Source organism: Pteronotus mesoamericanus, unplaced genomic scaffold, assembly GCF_021234165.1.
Source record: "Pteronotus mesoamericanus isolate MK-2021 breed Mesoamerican mustached bat unplaced genomic scaffold, CSHL_Meso_final contig_101, whole genome shotgun sequence".
NCBI lineage: Eukaryota > Metazoa > Chordata > Mammalia > Chiroptera > Mormoopidae > Pteronotus > Pteronotus mesoamericanus.
In genome coordinates, this window is record NW_026555001.1 from 29,677,438 (window position 1) to 29,694,353 (window position 16,916).

Sequence of the window (16,916 nt, forward strand, 5' to 3'; positions counted from 1 at the left end):
GCATCATACTCAACAAGTGAAAACTATAAATCTTCCTGTTAAGATCGGGAATGAGACAGGGATGTCTGCTTCACCTCTCTTATTGAACATAGTACTGAAAGTCCTAGCCACAGCAATCAGACTGGAAGAAGAAATAAAAGGCATCCAAATGGGAAAGGAAGAAGTAAAACTGTCATTATTTGCAGATGACATGACACTGTACATAGAGAACCCCAAAGATTCTACCAAGAAGCTACTAGAACTGATACATGAATTCAGTGAAGTAGCAGGATAGAAAATTAATATCTAAAAATCAGTTGTATTTTTATATGCAATGACAGACTACCAGAAAGGGAAATTAAGAAAACAGTCCCATTCACAGTTGCTTCAAAAAGAATAAAATACCTAGGAATAAACCTAACCAAGGATGTAAAAGACCTGTACTCAAAAAATTATAAGACACCGAAGAAAGAAATTGAAGAAACAAGTAAGTGGCTGCACATACTGTGTTCATGGATAGGAAGAATTAACATTAAAATGTCCGTACTACCCGAAGCAATCTATAGATTTAGTGCAATTCCTATCAAGATTCCAGTGACATATTTCACAGAAATGGAGCAACTATTTCAAAAATTTATATGGAACCACAAAAAGCCCCACAGCAATCCTGAGGAAAAACAACAAAGTAGGAAGAATCATGCTATCTGATACCAAACTACAGTATAAGGCCATGGTAATCAAAACAGCATAGTACTGGCATTAAAAACAGGCACACAGATCAATGGAAGAGAATAGAGAGCCCAGAAATAAACCCATGCTGTTATAGTCAATTAATATTTGACAGAGAAAGCAAGCACGTGAAATGGGCTTAAGGTAGTTTATTCAATAAATGGTGTTGGGAAAATTGGACAGGTACATGCAAAAAAAAAAAAAAAAAAAAAAAAAAGAAACCAGACCACCTTCTTATACCACACAGAAGAATGAATTCAAAATGGATCAGAGTAAATGTTAGATCTGAAACCATAAAAATCCTAGAAGGACACATAGGAAGCAAAATCTTAGACATTGCTCATAGCAATTTTTTATTGGATATATCTCTCCAGGAGGAAAACAAAAGAAAAAATAAACAAATGGGACTACATCAAAGTAAAAAGTTTTTGCACAGCAAAGAAAATCTTTGACAAAATAAAAGGCAGCCGACAGAATGGGAGAACGTATTTGCCAATACATCTGATAAGGGTTAATATCCAAAACTTAATAAAGTACTTAAAAATTCAACACCAAAAAAATACAATCAACCCAATTAAAAAATGGGCAAAGGACCTGAAGAGAGATTTCTCCAGGGAGGACATACGGATGGCCAATAGACATGAAACTATGCTCAATGTCACTAATCACCAGAGATGTGCAAATTAAAACCACAATGAGATACCATCTCCCACCTGTGAGAAAGGCCATCATCAATAAATTAACAAGCAAGTGTTGGTGAGGATGTGGAGAAAGGGGAATCCTTTTGCACTGTTGGTGGGAATGCAGACTGGTGCAGCCATTGTGGAAAGTAGTATGGAGATACCTCAAAAAACTGAATATGGATCTGTCTTTTGACCCAGCAGTTTCACTTCTGGGAACATCCAAAGGAACCCAAAACCCTAATTTGATAGAACATAAGCACTCATGTGTTCGTTGCAATATTACTTACAATCAACAAGATATGGAAGCAGCCCAAGTATTCATAGTAGATGAGTGGATAAAACAACTATGGGACATTTACGCAATGGAATATAATTCAGCTGTAAAAAAAGTAAATTTTATCCTTTGTGACAGTATGGATGGACCTGAAGAACATTATGGTAAGTGCAATCAGCCAGTCAGAGAGAGACAAATACCATATGAACTCACTCATATCTGGAATCTAATGAACAAACTGAAATAACAAGGAAAATGGGGACAGACTCATAGATGGAGAACAAGATGACAGCTAGTGGTTGGGAGCAGGTTGAAAGGTGGAGGGACTGAGTAAAAAGGAAAAAGGACTCACGGTCATGAACAACAGTGCGGTGATTGCTGGGGGAGTAAGCTGTAAGGGGACTAAATGGTAATGGAAAAAAATACAATAAAGATTGTAAAAAAAAAGGATTCACTGTCAGCTTTTTCAGTCTCACAGGGAAAGCCCAGCATTCTGCCAGACATCACACTTTGACTTTGCTTTAAGAGCAGCCCTCAGCTATGTAACACCCAGGGCTGGACGCCTGGTTTAAATGTTGCTGAGCCTCAGAACCTGGTCAGCTGATCTAGTCCTCCTCTCCTGAAGAAAGAAGTGCAGGAGCGCGAGCAGTCCCAAGCTAGAGTATGTGGGTGGCCATCCAATGGGTCAGTGGGATCAGGTCCAGAGCCCAGGCCTGGTGGGTTTCTTTCTTAAGACTCATAGGCCAGGAACACTCCCGGTACAGGTGATGGCAGGAGCCAATGTTGAAGGACCGCCTAACCAAGGCATCGCTTACCTTCCACCCAGACTCCTGTCTCTGCTTCCATCCCTCCCTGTTCTTCGCATTGTCTGGGTGCAGCAGTTCGTATTCTGTGGACCCTTGTCCCAAACTGTCCTGCTGATGCCCTGCTTTGTCATTGAACTGATAGCTTAGGTGATGCTAACCCCATGTTGCTCATTCCTGCTGGACGCACTGGTTCTCACTCAGAATGCACAACAGGTACAACATGGTGTCTAGCGCCTGCAGGGCATGGTTTATCTCCTGATCTGTATCCTACCAAGGACATCAAAACGAAGATGTAGGCCGTAGGCCCCTCAGCATTCTGGGATGACCCACTTGGCTGGAAAGCTAGCAGAATTTCTGGGCTTCAGATTGCAGGGAGAACTGGGCTGCTGGCCAGAGCAGGCAGGTCATAGATGGTGCCCACTCAGCCTGCTCTTGCCAAAGACCATGTCTAATGAGTACACTCTGTTTCTGCCCCTTTTACCCGCTTTGCCAAACCTGCCCTCTGAGCTGGTCCTGTTCTGGAGCCTGCAGTCTGGGAAAGAGAGAGCCCCTCACATCCGTCGTCATGTGCGGACACTGACCTCTGCAAGCCACGCTCCACGGGGAACCCTGCCTTCCTTGCCCAGAATCCGAGCATGTAGCTGGTCCTGGTCCTGCCCCTGCCCAGGGGACTGACGGCGGGTCGTGGGGAGGCAGCTCACCCCTGAAGCCCTATGTAAGGTGTGGTCAGCTTCCATTTGCCCTCTGTGCGCACTCGTTCCTCTGTCCTAGATTCCCACCAACCAGGAGTCTTGCAAAAGCTTACTGTTTAACATTGCAAAAGGAAACAAACAAAAGATTGAAGAATGTAAGCTGGTCTTTGTGAAAACTGTCTCTCCCTGACAAAGGTAGAAACATCTTTGGATAAGAATGTTTTCCTATGGACTAAGCACACATCATCGTAAATAGAAACATGTTTGAAATTATAATTTCCAAGGCCCTGTGACTGTTTTATTACGGAGATGTACTTCATTGTTTCTGGGGTGTGTCTGAAATTGAGTCATTGAGAAAATGAAGTCTGCCGGTCCACACTGTCCATCTTGCATGTGGCCTTCCTGCTGAAGCAGCTGTTAACAAAGTGCCAATTAGGGTGACAGGTTTTCTCTGAGGTGAGCGGTTTTTCCCTAGGTACTACCTTGAGAGTCGTAGTGGCTTCACATACCAGGATGGCAAGTGTAGCATTCAGATGCCAAAAGTGTGACTTAACTATGTTGCTTGTGGCTACCACTAGAATACAAAAAAAAAAAAAAAAAAAAAATTTTTCCTTTTAGTCCCATTTCAGAATGAATCATGCAAGAAGGAAGCACATTTGGGTTCCTGAGTATTTTACCCGGCAAGCCTGAGGTGCCTGTGAATAAAAGACCCACGTGGGCAGAAGCATCCTGGCCTCTAGGGGCTGTGTCCCTGGGAGAGCAGCCAGGGTCATGTCCAGGGGACCGTCGTGTCCAGAGGCCAGACCTCACTCTCAGATCATTGGATCCACAGCCATATGATTTAGAGACTGATACAAGGAGTCAAGTTCATATGTTTTATTAGTATTGCTATGAAAACTATACTTAATTATGTTAAATTTTCAAAGCAACAATAAAAGGGTAAAGTGATCTCTCCTTCTAGAAATCACCAGTGTTGCCATTTTGGTATTGATCTGTACCATCTTTTCCATGTGCATATGTACTTTTTAATTTAAATTAAGACTCTACTACAACCTGTTTTTAAAGCAAGAAATGAAATATTCTGCTCAAGAAATTTGTCACAAGCCAAATTGATGTTTTATTTAATAAGGTAATCAGTTAATGGAGTGAGAGAGAAAGAATGGAGGAAAAAGTGGGAAAATGATGGAAGAAAGAATGGGGGGAAAGGAATAAAAACGCAGAAGGAAACTGTGTGCAGAGGGCCCCAGAGAGAGAAGGAGCAGGGACGCTGGCAGCCCCTCTGCCCTGCCTGGGGCACTGCTCCCGCCTCTGCCCACAGCCGAGCGGGCGAGCTGGTCCCCAGCTGCCTCTTACCCAGGTGCTGTCATTGCTCCCCTCTCTGTGGCCGGACTGGAGGTCAGATAGTCAGGTGAGCCACCGAGGGGACAGGGAAAATACTCTTTGGGCCATGACAGAAGTGAAGAGAGCGGATTCAGGGACCAGAGCAGGTGGAGCCAGGAGCTTACGTGCCCAGCATGCAGTGTGGAGTCCTTCCAGTGTGAGCCACGGGAGGTCACTGCCCACCTCATTTCAAAGTGGGGATGTTTCCTATCCAGACGAACAGGCATCTCATTTGTGAGGGATCAGGAACACTTGATATGTCTCTAATGCACTGTTTCTTCGATTGAATTGTTGCATTAACTTCTCTGTGAAATCGGAATTATATCTATTACCAGTGTATGTTGCAACACTAGTGAATACAAAGGTTGTATTATTAGTCTATAAAAATGTTCACGAGGAAGCTCTAGTGTCTGACTTCAGGTGCTGCTTGAAAGACCCTCGGCCTTCTCTTTGCCTCCATCTCTCCATGTCTGCACACATGGACTTGCTGAGTTTACACTGAGTGTACTCTGTCCCCTCAAGCAGCACGCAGATGTCACAGCAAGGAGCTGGGGTGCTGGCTCGAAACTAGAAATAATAACTTTTAACCACATACTGCTCTTGAATTCACATTGCTTTTACATCTGCACTGGCAGGTAAAGGAGTGTCTAGGGGGAACTACTATGATCACTACTTTTGGGGATCAGGAAGCAGGCTTGGTGTGATAAGCAGAAGCGTGTGGAGTGCTGATACTTGGATTAACCTTTCCACACTTTGGTGCAGGGTCTTTACAATGCCCTGTGCTTCCTGTCCCCTGCTTTTCCAAGTCATAAACTCTTTCTCCCTGGAGACTGGGAGGCTGAAGCTCTGGGGCTGCTATGGAAGGGCTTAGAAAGGTGTCACACAGGGCTCACTTTTTCTTCTTTGGTCAACATAGAGCTGTAGGGATTGTACTTGGGATGGTACCCAGCCTTTCTGCCCCACGCCAGTAGCCAAAGGCGCTATCACAGGTGCTTTCATTCAGTGGTCACAGAGCCTGGAGCCTGCAGGTGCGTTCTGTGCATGGCTGCCTTCACAGGCTGCAACTTTGCTTGAAGAGGCTAGGTCCCCAGCTTCCCCAGGTATGAGAAAGGGGACACCCAACAAGTAAAACTGACTGTCCCTCTCATGGGTGATCTAGCACATGGATTTCAACACTTGGTAAACAGTCATCTCCAGCACACTTTTTCTACAAAGTTTTTTCTTCAAGCATAGATTAGCTGGAGCCTTACTGTGTCACAGATAAACCTGGAACTGTACCCTAACTTCCAAGCCACGGGAGTGAGTGTCTCCCCAGACCCAGGGATATAATTGATCTGACCTGTCGCCCTCACTTTGTAGGTCAGGAGGTTGAAGCCCAGAGGAAAGGGCGCCTGGCCAGAGATGCTAGGGCAGATGAGTTCTCAGGAAAGGGCCCGCTTGTCGACAACCAACCATGGTCTTGATTTCATCTTTGTTCCGTAAATACAGGAGTTCAGGTTTGCTCCCATGGTCCACGGTCCCAAGAAGAACCAGGGGTCAGGCACTCTAAAGAATAACCGAGATAAGCCCCAACAAAACAGTTGTCTGCTTTCATCATGTAATGCTCTTGCCTTTTCTTTGTGGAGAAATAGTAAGATGCTGTTGTATGGAGGTTCTTGAACATGAAAAATCCAAGCCCTGCTACGTAAGCACCCTGACTTGGTGTTTCATGCTCTGGTGAGGTAGGTGATGAGTCTGGGGTTTGTCTGGCCCGCAGGGCACCCCTGGGGAGGCAGAGCCTAGCTTTACACATCTCCTCTGCCAGTCAGACTCGCACCTGTGTGACTTGGAGGGGCAGCCTCAGGTCCCTAACCCTAACCTCCCTTCCTTTTTGGGGAAAGGGCTTTCCCATCCAGGTGCTGGGGGCGAGGGGGAGCTTCTCTCTTTTCCTCCTGGCCCTGCACGTCCTACGCATGTCTGACCTTCTAAAGGTAGCTCTGTGCTCCTGACCGTCTTTGGGCATTTGGAATAAGAGGCATCATCTCATTAAACTTTCCCTGAATGAAAAGGGAAATGCATAGTAACAGTTGAAGGCACTTATGAGATGGCTTTATTATGAAAGAAAGCAGTTTGAGGCATTAGGATGGTAGAACTACACTCCTCACTATGCCATCCTCTCTCCAAACCATTTGACCTGTGCTGTGAGGAAAATTTTAGTTACCTAATGCAAAAGTAGGGGCCGGGCTAACCTTGGCGTAGGTGGGATGAGCTCATTAGGGACAGACGACATGGTGCGCAGCGCGGTCTGCGCAGGTCCCGTATGCCAAGGGCCCGTTCTAGCAGGTGGCGCCGCTGTTCCAAAGCTTCCGGTGGAGCTGGGTGGGGCGTGGAAGTGAAGGCAAAGCTGTGGGGAGAGGACAGGTAAGGGCGTGGGCCAGGCAAGGGAAAGGAAGGAGGGCTGTCCCAACGGGAGATGGGGAATGAGAACACTTGAGTGTCCCCTCTCCCAAAACACCTGTCAGTTAAGGAAAGGGGAGCCAGTGGGTCTTCGGCAGTTTCGAGAGACTAAAGGACAATTCTGAATTTGCGGCTCTGACATAATGGGCTGTAGGTAACCTACGAATTCCTGAGTTCCTTGAGGGATGTGAAGAAGTGTAAAATATCTGTTTGCCTCACAAACTGAAAGACAGTACAAATGGAGTCATTGGCCTTTCTCTGCAGAAGAGAGCGCCTGCTTCCTGCCTGCCAGCAGTCAGGCCCATCCACAGCCCAGCTGGCCTTGCAGCTCAGAAACAGGGATGTCTTGCTTTAATTAGGATGAAGGGTGTACTGCGGCGGATGGGGGAGCCCTTGTGAAAGCTAAGGAAATAAGTTAAACAACGGGAATTCATAATTTCATCATGGAAATAGCCCGTTATCTGAGATTTTAGTATATTGCTGAAGCTGTCATGGGTTTCAGTGTGGAGTGAGTAGGGATTGGGGAGGGGGCTGTGCTGTGCGTCATTGCTTACCTAGCCAATCAGAGTGTGGCAAAATGATAAGAATTAAAACGTGCACCCCACAGAGCCAGGAGAACTAGGAAATACAGCTTCTGTGGATACTGGTGGAGAAGTAGTACCAACAGAGGCAAGGCTAGGAGTTGTGAGATCAGGTACAAGAGTGACATCAGCCAACTAAAAATGTTCCTCAACGGGCGCACAAGGTCTGCGTGACAGAACGGAGAGTTGGTGGGTGCAGGCAGCAGACAAAGACAGGGCAGAGACAGAAAGGGAACATGGGGGCGCGTGGGCCGAGAGGGCAGACAGACATGGCTGGAGACGTCTGCCGGCAAAAGGAACCAGAGTGTGTCGTCAGAAAGACGAGTCAGGACTGAAGGGTCAAAGCGGGTGGAGTGAGGCCTGAACTTTTATTTTATTTCCCTGTGCAAACAAACAAGCAAACAAACAAAGCCTGCTTTAAAGAACAACCTAGATTAGTTCACTTGAATCCTCTAAGCTCCTAACTCACCTAGCTCAGTGAGTGCAACTTTCTGTCTTTTTACTGAGATTTCAACCTTGGAAGAAATTCCGTAATTTAAGCCAGGACCCTCTTGAACTCTTTGGAAGCCATTGCTTCTGTAATACCACCAACCCATAATACAGCACTGGAGTTTTACAGGAAGGAGACTTTTAAGGAAGTGAGGTATGTGACTCTGTAGACGGGAAGCAGCACTGCCAATAGGAGCAAACCGCCATGGCGCTCACCTCTGACCCTTTGACAGACAGCAGGCTCGTGCGCTCCGTACCCAGAAATACTCTCTGCGAGACCTGCCACATTGTGAGTGTGCTGGCCAAAGAACCCTGCAGGACAGCAGAGAGCTCCGTGTCCAGCACCCTTGCTGCTGTGTTCTGCAGGCTGTGATTAGACCCCTTCCTTGTTTTGTGGTCTTCACAGGACAGATATGAAATTGTAAGCTCATCCAATGCTCTTTATTTAATTGAAAAGATGTAGAAAACAGCAACATGCATGAATTGCATTTTCAGTCCTTACTATGCACTTAATTACCATTTGTAACGCATAGAATGATGGGTACACATTAAAGAGACAAATTCACCCTTGCATTTCACAAATCTAGCTTCCCAGCCTGATGAGTGTAAGTGAGTTGCCATTTAAATACACAGAATAGGTTTTCTTAGTAAGATTGATTTTACATTTTCTTGTATAAAACAAGCATGGACTTATCTAAGAGTTATAAGCCTGATTATAAGATTGGTCTTCTGTACATGCAGTCCTATCACAGCCTTTGTAAAAGACAAGAAAAAAAGCCCAATAACAAAAAATATTTTTCAGCAGGGGCTGTTCCTCCTATTTTCTTGACTATTGTATGTTACACTGAAATGCCAAATCATTTATATTCCAAGACAACATGAGGATCTGGACCCCTCTTTGCAGTCCATTATGGATTTTTGTTGTTCAGCAGCACAGTTACTAAAATTTATACCTAACTCTCCAAGGCAATTGCTCTGTCTTTGGAATTCATGTTCTGTCTGGTTACTGATCTCGTGCTGATTGGTTCTGCTCTCCTCTCAAAATCACTCTTTGTAAAGAGAATGGGAACTGTGACTTGAGGTGTGTGTTCTATGATGTGTGCCAAAGTTGACCACTTTCCCTCCCTTCCTCCATGCCAGGGTCTCAGCAGTGGTCTCAGGCACCAGCGGTCTTCCAGTGTGGATGTGGGGACCCCTCAGGGAGGGAGGGAGGGTCCCCAGTGGCACCATGGACATCGATTAACACAGGGGCCATGCAGCCGGCATCACGGGGTGCTCAGAGGGCCTCGCGCATCCTTCCACCCCCAGGACTGAGGCAGGACCATTTTCCTGCTCTGCGGGCATTGCCGTCCGGGGCCCCGGCCGTTCTCCTCGCTTGCCCCCTCTCAGGTGCCCCACCTGCGTTTGCCTTGTTAGGACTGGGCGGTGGGTGGGTGAGGGGCTGCTCTTAGGCCCAACATGACCCCCACCCGGGCAAGTTTGAATTCTCAGGTGATCCAAGAGGAGAAAAAGTTTGCACACCCCCACGTTAATGTCTGATTGCCTTTGCCATTCGTTTTACATGTGTTCCAATTCAGTCAGACGCAAAGGCAGGATAGTGCAGTGAAAAGAACACTGAACCAGAAATTGGAATTAAAGTCTAGCCCTAACCCTGTCACCTGTTCACTATGTGACCTTTAGAAACCTCAGCTCTCTAAAATAGTTTTTCCAAGATTTCTAAGTCATGAGGCCTTTCAAAAGTTATTTTTCATTTATTCAAAAATGCTTATTGAACGCCTGCTGCATCCAGGGAATGAACAAGTACTGTTTAGTGAGGGCTAAGCACGCGCCAGGCACTAAGCCTCGTGCTTCGTAAACATCATCCCACCCAGCGGCAGCTCTGCAGGCTACATCGTGCTGTGTGTGAGTCCCCGCTCCACAGAGGCACTCCAGGGGCCAGAGGGGTACGAAGGACAGCCTGGGTGGCCGTGCCGGTGGGGCCGTGCAGACAGAGCAGGGGAGAGAGGAGTTGGAGACATGCAGGGTCTCGGTGGGGGAGCAGCTGTGCGAGAACCGAGCCCACCGCTGCCCGCCGCCGGCCCCTCCTCCCCATCCGCGCCCTGCACCGCCTTCCTGTCCCACACCTGGCTTTCACCTGTACACCTAGACAGAGAGGCGTGACCGCCCCTGGTGTCTGTTGTACCTCCCAGGAAGGCGTCTTGCCCAGTGAGGCAAATGAAGAAATGAGTGGGTTTCCTTCCCACATTTGGATGTGGCAGAGCTGCACTCAGTTCTTACCCCCCGGCACTGGTGTTGCACCGGCCGTTGAGAACACCCTCCTGACAGCCCCAAGGACTCCGTGTTACCCTGTCTTGGAGGTGCGCCTCTGTGCACTAAGAGGAATCGGTGGGGGAGATGGAAGCACTGTCTTCCGTTCTAGTGCTCCTGTCAGCACGGAGCCCTGACTCTTGAGAAAGCCGTGTCCAGGGCTGGGGGAAGCCCGGAGGGTGTCGCGCACAGGCGGGGCGGGGGGGTCCTGGAGGAGCCTGGGCTGCCCTCTGAAGGCCGGGGCCCCTCCTATCCCCAAGGCCCCTCCTTGGAGGCATCTGCCCTTGACACCGCGTTCCACCCCCCCCCCCGCCCCCAGCACACCCTTCATGTCCTTCCTCCCCCATCTCGTGAGGGCGCTAGTCATTGGCAGTTCACATCACTTGTGTATTTGTGGCTGTGTTCTCTTTCCCTGGGATATTTGCAAAATGAGCCTTTGCTGTATGTGTGGAATGAAATTTCCTCTATTGTAAAATGGACTTGTGGTAAGCTGGTGCTTATTCTGGTTACTTTTACGATCAAACCAAACCAGATTCTAAAGAGCAAAACAAAACCAACAACAAAAAAAAGACTGAATGTGAGACTCGGGGAGTGAGTGGAGGACGTAAACAAAGTTTGCTGTATGGACCCTCAGATCAGTTTGTCGCTGTTTCTTTTCGTTTTTATTGTCTTTCCTCAATGAGCCTCGAACATCTTGGGCAATACCTCAGTCAACCTATAATTGTTTATGGAATCAGTCAGTGGTAGGTAGGTGGAGAGAGTTTAAGATAGAAATAAATTAAGGGAGAGAGAGAGACAGAGGACAGACGGCTGGAGAGCTGATGAAGAGCTGATGGAGAGCTAGAAAGAAAACCACAGGGAAACTGGCATGGGGAAGGGGGCGGACAGAGAACAGACGTGTGAGTGCACAGATGGAGGAGGGTGTCTGGCTTCGCTGTCCCACTGTGTGCGCTCCCCTCCTGCCTGTGTTCCAGCTGTTAGCAGTTTCCTCCCCATCTAACCTGATGGTCTAGGCACCGCTGAGGCAAAAAGCAGGGAGAGAAAGCCACGCCCCACGGAGGAGTGCGGCCTTGCTCCCCGTGGATGTGGGGGGGGGGGCGCTTTTGCTGGCCTCGGCTCTGGGGAGCCTTGGGTAACTGTGTCCATGGACCAGTGCCGGGCATCCCCCCGGGCTGATCTGCGTGTGAAGGCGAGCTCACGTGAACGCTGCAGGAAGCCCAGGTCTCCACCATGAGAATGTGCAGGCCGAGCTCTCCAGAGCTGTTTATACGGGTGCTTTTTTCTGCCTCTGAGCTCATAACAATATGCAAAATAGCTGAAGATCAAAGGCGAGTCAGAGAAAAATGGCTTCAAGTGGAAACCTCCAGCACAGCGAGCAGCCTCTCTGCATGACAGAGCCACGGGCAACGTCAGGGCTCTCAGCTTTGCTGCCTGTGCAGCCCGCTGACGCCCCAGCTGCTTCTGCTGGAAGGGATTTTCCACAGCTCGGCATCTGGGTCAGGCGCTGGCTTCCACTGTCACATGTCACCTCGTAGGCGCTCAGCCCACTGACGGCGACGGACAGAGAGCGGGGAATTTCCGGCATTCCCGCCACTGCACAGTTAGCAAGCCCCGTCAGTCATCACGTGAAACGGGTTCTGTGTCCCCCGTGCCGGGGGTAGTGACGGCTCTGAAGGCAGCCCGCCTGTCCCTGAGCTCACAGGGAAGGGGACTGCCTGGTAGTCGGCGTCCACTCTCACGAACGACGCAGACATCGGAGCTCGGTGTGAAACCGCTGCCGGCCGCTGCCGGGAGCCGAGTCCACGGAGATGCCAGAGTTGTGTCCCCTTCTCCACAGACTCGTCTCAGGAGCCAGCCTTCTTTTTGTTTCTCTGACTCGGCTGTTCTGTTACAGACCAGTAAGCTCGCCCTGTGACAGTTGTGAGATGGCTCAGGAAGCTCCATCTGCTGTCAGGTGAGCGCAGAATTCAAGGTGTAATTTAAGTGAGGAGAAAGGAAATGTGTTGAAGTCAAAGCTGGGTTAGGCACATACACAGTTAAAAATGAAAATAAACAGAATGCCAGGTACCATGCCTTGGTTACTAATTGCAAAAACTTAAAGACAAATTGTTTTTCTCCACAGGAATTTGTAAATCAAGGTCTTATAAGCCTGCTTCTCCTGTCTTAACTTAGATAAGGTGTCACATTGTAACAAAGAGATGGGGCTCTGGAGCCAGGTTAGCTGGGTCTCCGTTCTGATTCTCCCTCTCCTAGCTGGCCACCTGTATTGTGTAACTTAGTTCCCAGGTGAGCTGAAGGCGGGACTAGATGGATGTACCTGGCTCGGCTGGTGCAGGATTTAGAAACGATGTATTGAATTGGGTTGGCCAAAAAATCCATTATATTTTGTCCATACAATGGCTCTAGTAGTGCTTAGTTGTCTTTAACTTCATTTGGAACAATTTTGTTACATTATATTGTGACAGCTGTCATATCAGCGTGCATTTAAAAAAAACTTACCAAAATTGGTGAATTTTTTGTGCAGCCATTTCAATGTTGAAGATGGAAGAAGATACACAACATTTTCAGCATATTATGCTTTATTAAGAAAAGTAAAAACACAACAGAAAGGCAAAAAAAGATTTGTGCAGTTTATGGAGAAGGTGCTGTGACTGATCAAACATTTCATAAGTGGTTTGTGAAGGTTCTTGGTACTATTTACATTTTGGCCAAATAATTCTTTGTTGTAGGGCAATCTTATGCATGGGAAGATGTTCAGCAGCACCCCTGGCCTCTCCGCACTAGAAGCCAATAGCGGGAGATAGCCAATATATTAAAAACGTCCAGATTAATAAAATTACTGGTGAAAATGCGTCTTTTATTTTACAGAAAAAACTAAATAGACTTTTGGGCTTACCCAACAGGTTAAATTATTAACACCATACTTTGCCTATAGTGAGCTCACATTCAGTAAACATTAAATCAAAGCTTCTTACATCATTATCATTGTTGACAGAGCACTGGGAGTTAGGTATCCAATGCCAGTTCCAGCTTTGGGAGCACAAGTTGGTGCAACCTTCGTGGTGATAAATTTGGCAGGTCAGCCAAATGGTAAATGCGAATGTCCTTTGCCCCAGCAACTGCATTGACAGAAAACCCTTTGCAATGTGCCGCCTGTGTGGCGAAGGATGTTCATGGTGCTGCACGTGTGAAACCGTAGAAGCCACGGTAGTGTTCTGGTGCAGGACCAAGGGTGGATAAATACTGACCCACACGGAAAAAGGGATGCTGTGCATTTAAAAAAGAATGAAGCAGATACAGAAATGCTAATAAGGATGCCATATGTATATGCGTAAAGAACTCACTCCAAACTTGAGTTCGTTTGTTTTCTAAAAGGATAGTCATTAAATATGTATCTATAATTATATTAGACATATGAAATATATGTAATAAATATATGGAATAGATCTAATATAGACCTATCTGTATGTATGTTTATGTATGTGTATGTCCATCTAGAGATATTTTATAGAGGCATAGAATATACCTAGCTGAGTCCCCAACAAGCTGCTTACTGCAAAGAGAGAGGAATGGGGAGCCTCCTGCAGTATTTGGGAAGACTCACCTTTTACATCGCTCCCTTATGGTTCTTGTTACTAGCTTGCACTTGTCCTGTAATTTTTTAAATTTTACAGTTAATATGCTCAAAAATCTAGCGCAGCTTTCTTGTATTGGCTGGGTAAATAGTTATTCCTCACTTGTTCCTTTAAAAGAGAGAACTAAAATGATGCTATATTTTTGTGAATTTTAAGTTATGTGGGGGAAGATGATATGATATCTATGTAACATTAAGGTTGAAACCTTTTGTGCTAAATTATATAAATGGAGACTATTTTAATGTTTTATAGACAGAATGTGTTTCTGGACTGTAATGTATATTGTTATTAAAAGAATTTAAAATATTTTTTTCGGCGCAATAAGCACTTACATAGAGACAAATGCCTTATCTGTAAAATAAGACGGTTTGGCCAAAAGAGGGAAGGGTGTGGAGAGGGAAAGAGAGGGAGAGAGACAAATTCTCTAAGCTCCCTTTCAGTTCTAAAATTCTCTGTATCTGCTATTTGGGCAAGAAATTTTTTTCTAATGAGATAGCAGCATTTGAAGATGTTTGGTATTGTTTAGACAAAATACCCATTTGTTGGATGAAGCAGAGTTTCTTTGCCATTTGACTGTGCTTAAAACCTAACTATGGTGATTGAACTCCCTCTAGTTAAATCGTTGTTATGAGCCTGTTGCACAAACTTGACATCCATTGCCTTTGATGATTGAAAAATCTTTTGATGGACTTCTGCATAGTTGTGCTCACAGGTTAATTATGACGCTAAAATGCCTAATCTAGACATCAAGCCTGATAGAGAGTACATGTGACAGAACTGTCCCCTTGCTCTGTCTTTGACATTTATTGGTGATTGTATTGTCTCTAGTCCTTGCATGGGGATGTGTCAGGTGTGAGCATCAACAGCCTGTGTTCAGTCCCAGGCATTTCCTGGCATGACGACTTGTGTGACATTGGGCAGTGTAATTGAAGACTCTGGGGGCCTATCTTCTCAACTACAAGATGGGGTTGATAGTGTGTGCCTCTCAGAACATCAGAGGGATTGAATAGCAAGTATGTGAATCACAGGGTACAACGTAGGGCAGCTGGTAGATGGTCAACAAATGATAGTTCTCTTTCCAATTTTTTTTCCTAAAAGGTATAAATTAGTGCAAAGTATTACAGTTATGTTTGATAATTGAGTAAAAATGTCCTTTTAGAAAGTCTGTGATGCCTGAATTTTAACTTTATAGGTAACATCATGTTTTCATATGGTTTCAACTAGTTCTGAACCCGCAGTGGGTGTGGGGTACACTTTAGTCCAGTCTGCAAAAGGAAAGCGTCCTTGCCCTAGCCCAGACAGACCGGCGAACCGGGGGGAGGGGGCCGGAGTGTGCTTGGCAGACGGTGCTGGCCAGCCTTCCCAGGGCGCCTGCGCTCAGGCCGCCCGTGGGATGCATGGCGGGCAGGGGCTGGCTGTAGCGGGCTGGCCCCTCCTGGTGGCCTGGCTGCTCAGCTCTGCTCAGTGTCAATCCCTTTTATCTTGACACCATCAGACAGAGGAGACGTGTGCTCACGGGAAAGGTAAGGAGCTTCATTGTGGACTCTGAAGCTGGAGATGCTGATTAGATCCCTGAGTGGAGATGTCAAGTTGGTCGTCTGAAGAGAAGAGGCAAGTTTCAGCCCAGAATTATGCTCCAGGGTCAGTGCACAGTGTTGGTGTTTAGTGACCTGAAACCAGATGAGATTGGCCAAAAAGTAGAGGAGAGAAGAAGCCTGAGGCTCATGCCTTACAGCACTGCACGGTCAGGGCCAAGAGGACACGCACCGAACCGAGGGAATAGCACCCTTCAGGGGGCAGGACTGCCAGGACAGGGGGCCCGGGAGTGGAGGGAGGGGAGAGTGGTCTGCCAGTCAGTCGGGTTTCAGTAACAGGTGCAGCAAGGCGTGGGCCGAGGATGGCCTGTCACTGAGAATAATTCTGAAGTGTAGCAGGTCTGAGTCCTGGAATAAAGTACCACTGCCCTGCTTACTCACCATGGAAAGGCAACAGGTCCGAGAGGACACGACCTAGTGCTGTCTCAGTCGGAGCAGGGCGTTCCTGAAGAGCCGGAGTCAGCTGGCTGGAGAAGAAGCGGTTCCAGGGACGACTCAGTCACACACAGACAGACGCGGTGAGAGGAGGGGTCGGAACGGCCCTGGCACGCCGCCTTTGGGGTGGCAAGACGGTAGATGCAGACGTCAGCAGGTAAGGGCGCTTCTCTGAGCAGGTTCTAAAACTCTTGGAGTCATCAGCTTTAAATGGCTGGAATTTCTGGTAGGTGACTTACGTTTCATTCACCTACCTTATATATTTTATTATGTGATTTACATATAATATATACAATGAATGTGCTTTATTGCACATTATGATGTTTAAAAGGCACTGGGAGATGTGCCCCGGATAGTCCTGATTTTCACAAGTGGTGGACAAACCGTCGCACTGACAACAAGCTATACAAATCGTCCTCACAGTAGTTACTAGGAGTTTTGGGGAATAATGAGTCTGAACAGTTGGTTCTCGCCTCTCCGTGGTGGCTCCTCTCTGCATCTAGACCTCTAGGTATTGGCTCATGGATGTGCCCATAAGAATAGAAGATGAAAAGTCCAGAAGTGGATACAGGGGTCGGTCCCCGCTACTTCTCACCTCATTATACCTTAACATACAGCAGTTACGAACTTGGACCCTGGAGCCAGACCCCCAACCCACGTTCTCTTCCTTCTCTCTGTGAGCAAGTTGCTCACTTCTCTGTCCTACAGGTTTCCCATCTGTAAAATGCGACCTGAGAAACTCCCTGCCCCACAGGGTTGTCATGAGGGTTACCTGAGCTGGCCCTTCCTAAGGAGCTCCTCGGCTCGGGGCCCGGCACGGGGGTCACTCCTCACGTCGCTCTTCAGGACATTTTTCCTCTTAAGCCTCCCCGTGACAGTCTTTTGCTTGTTTACA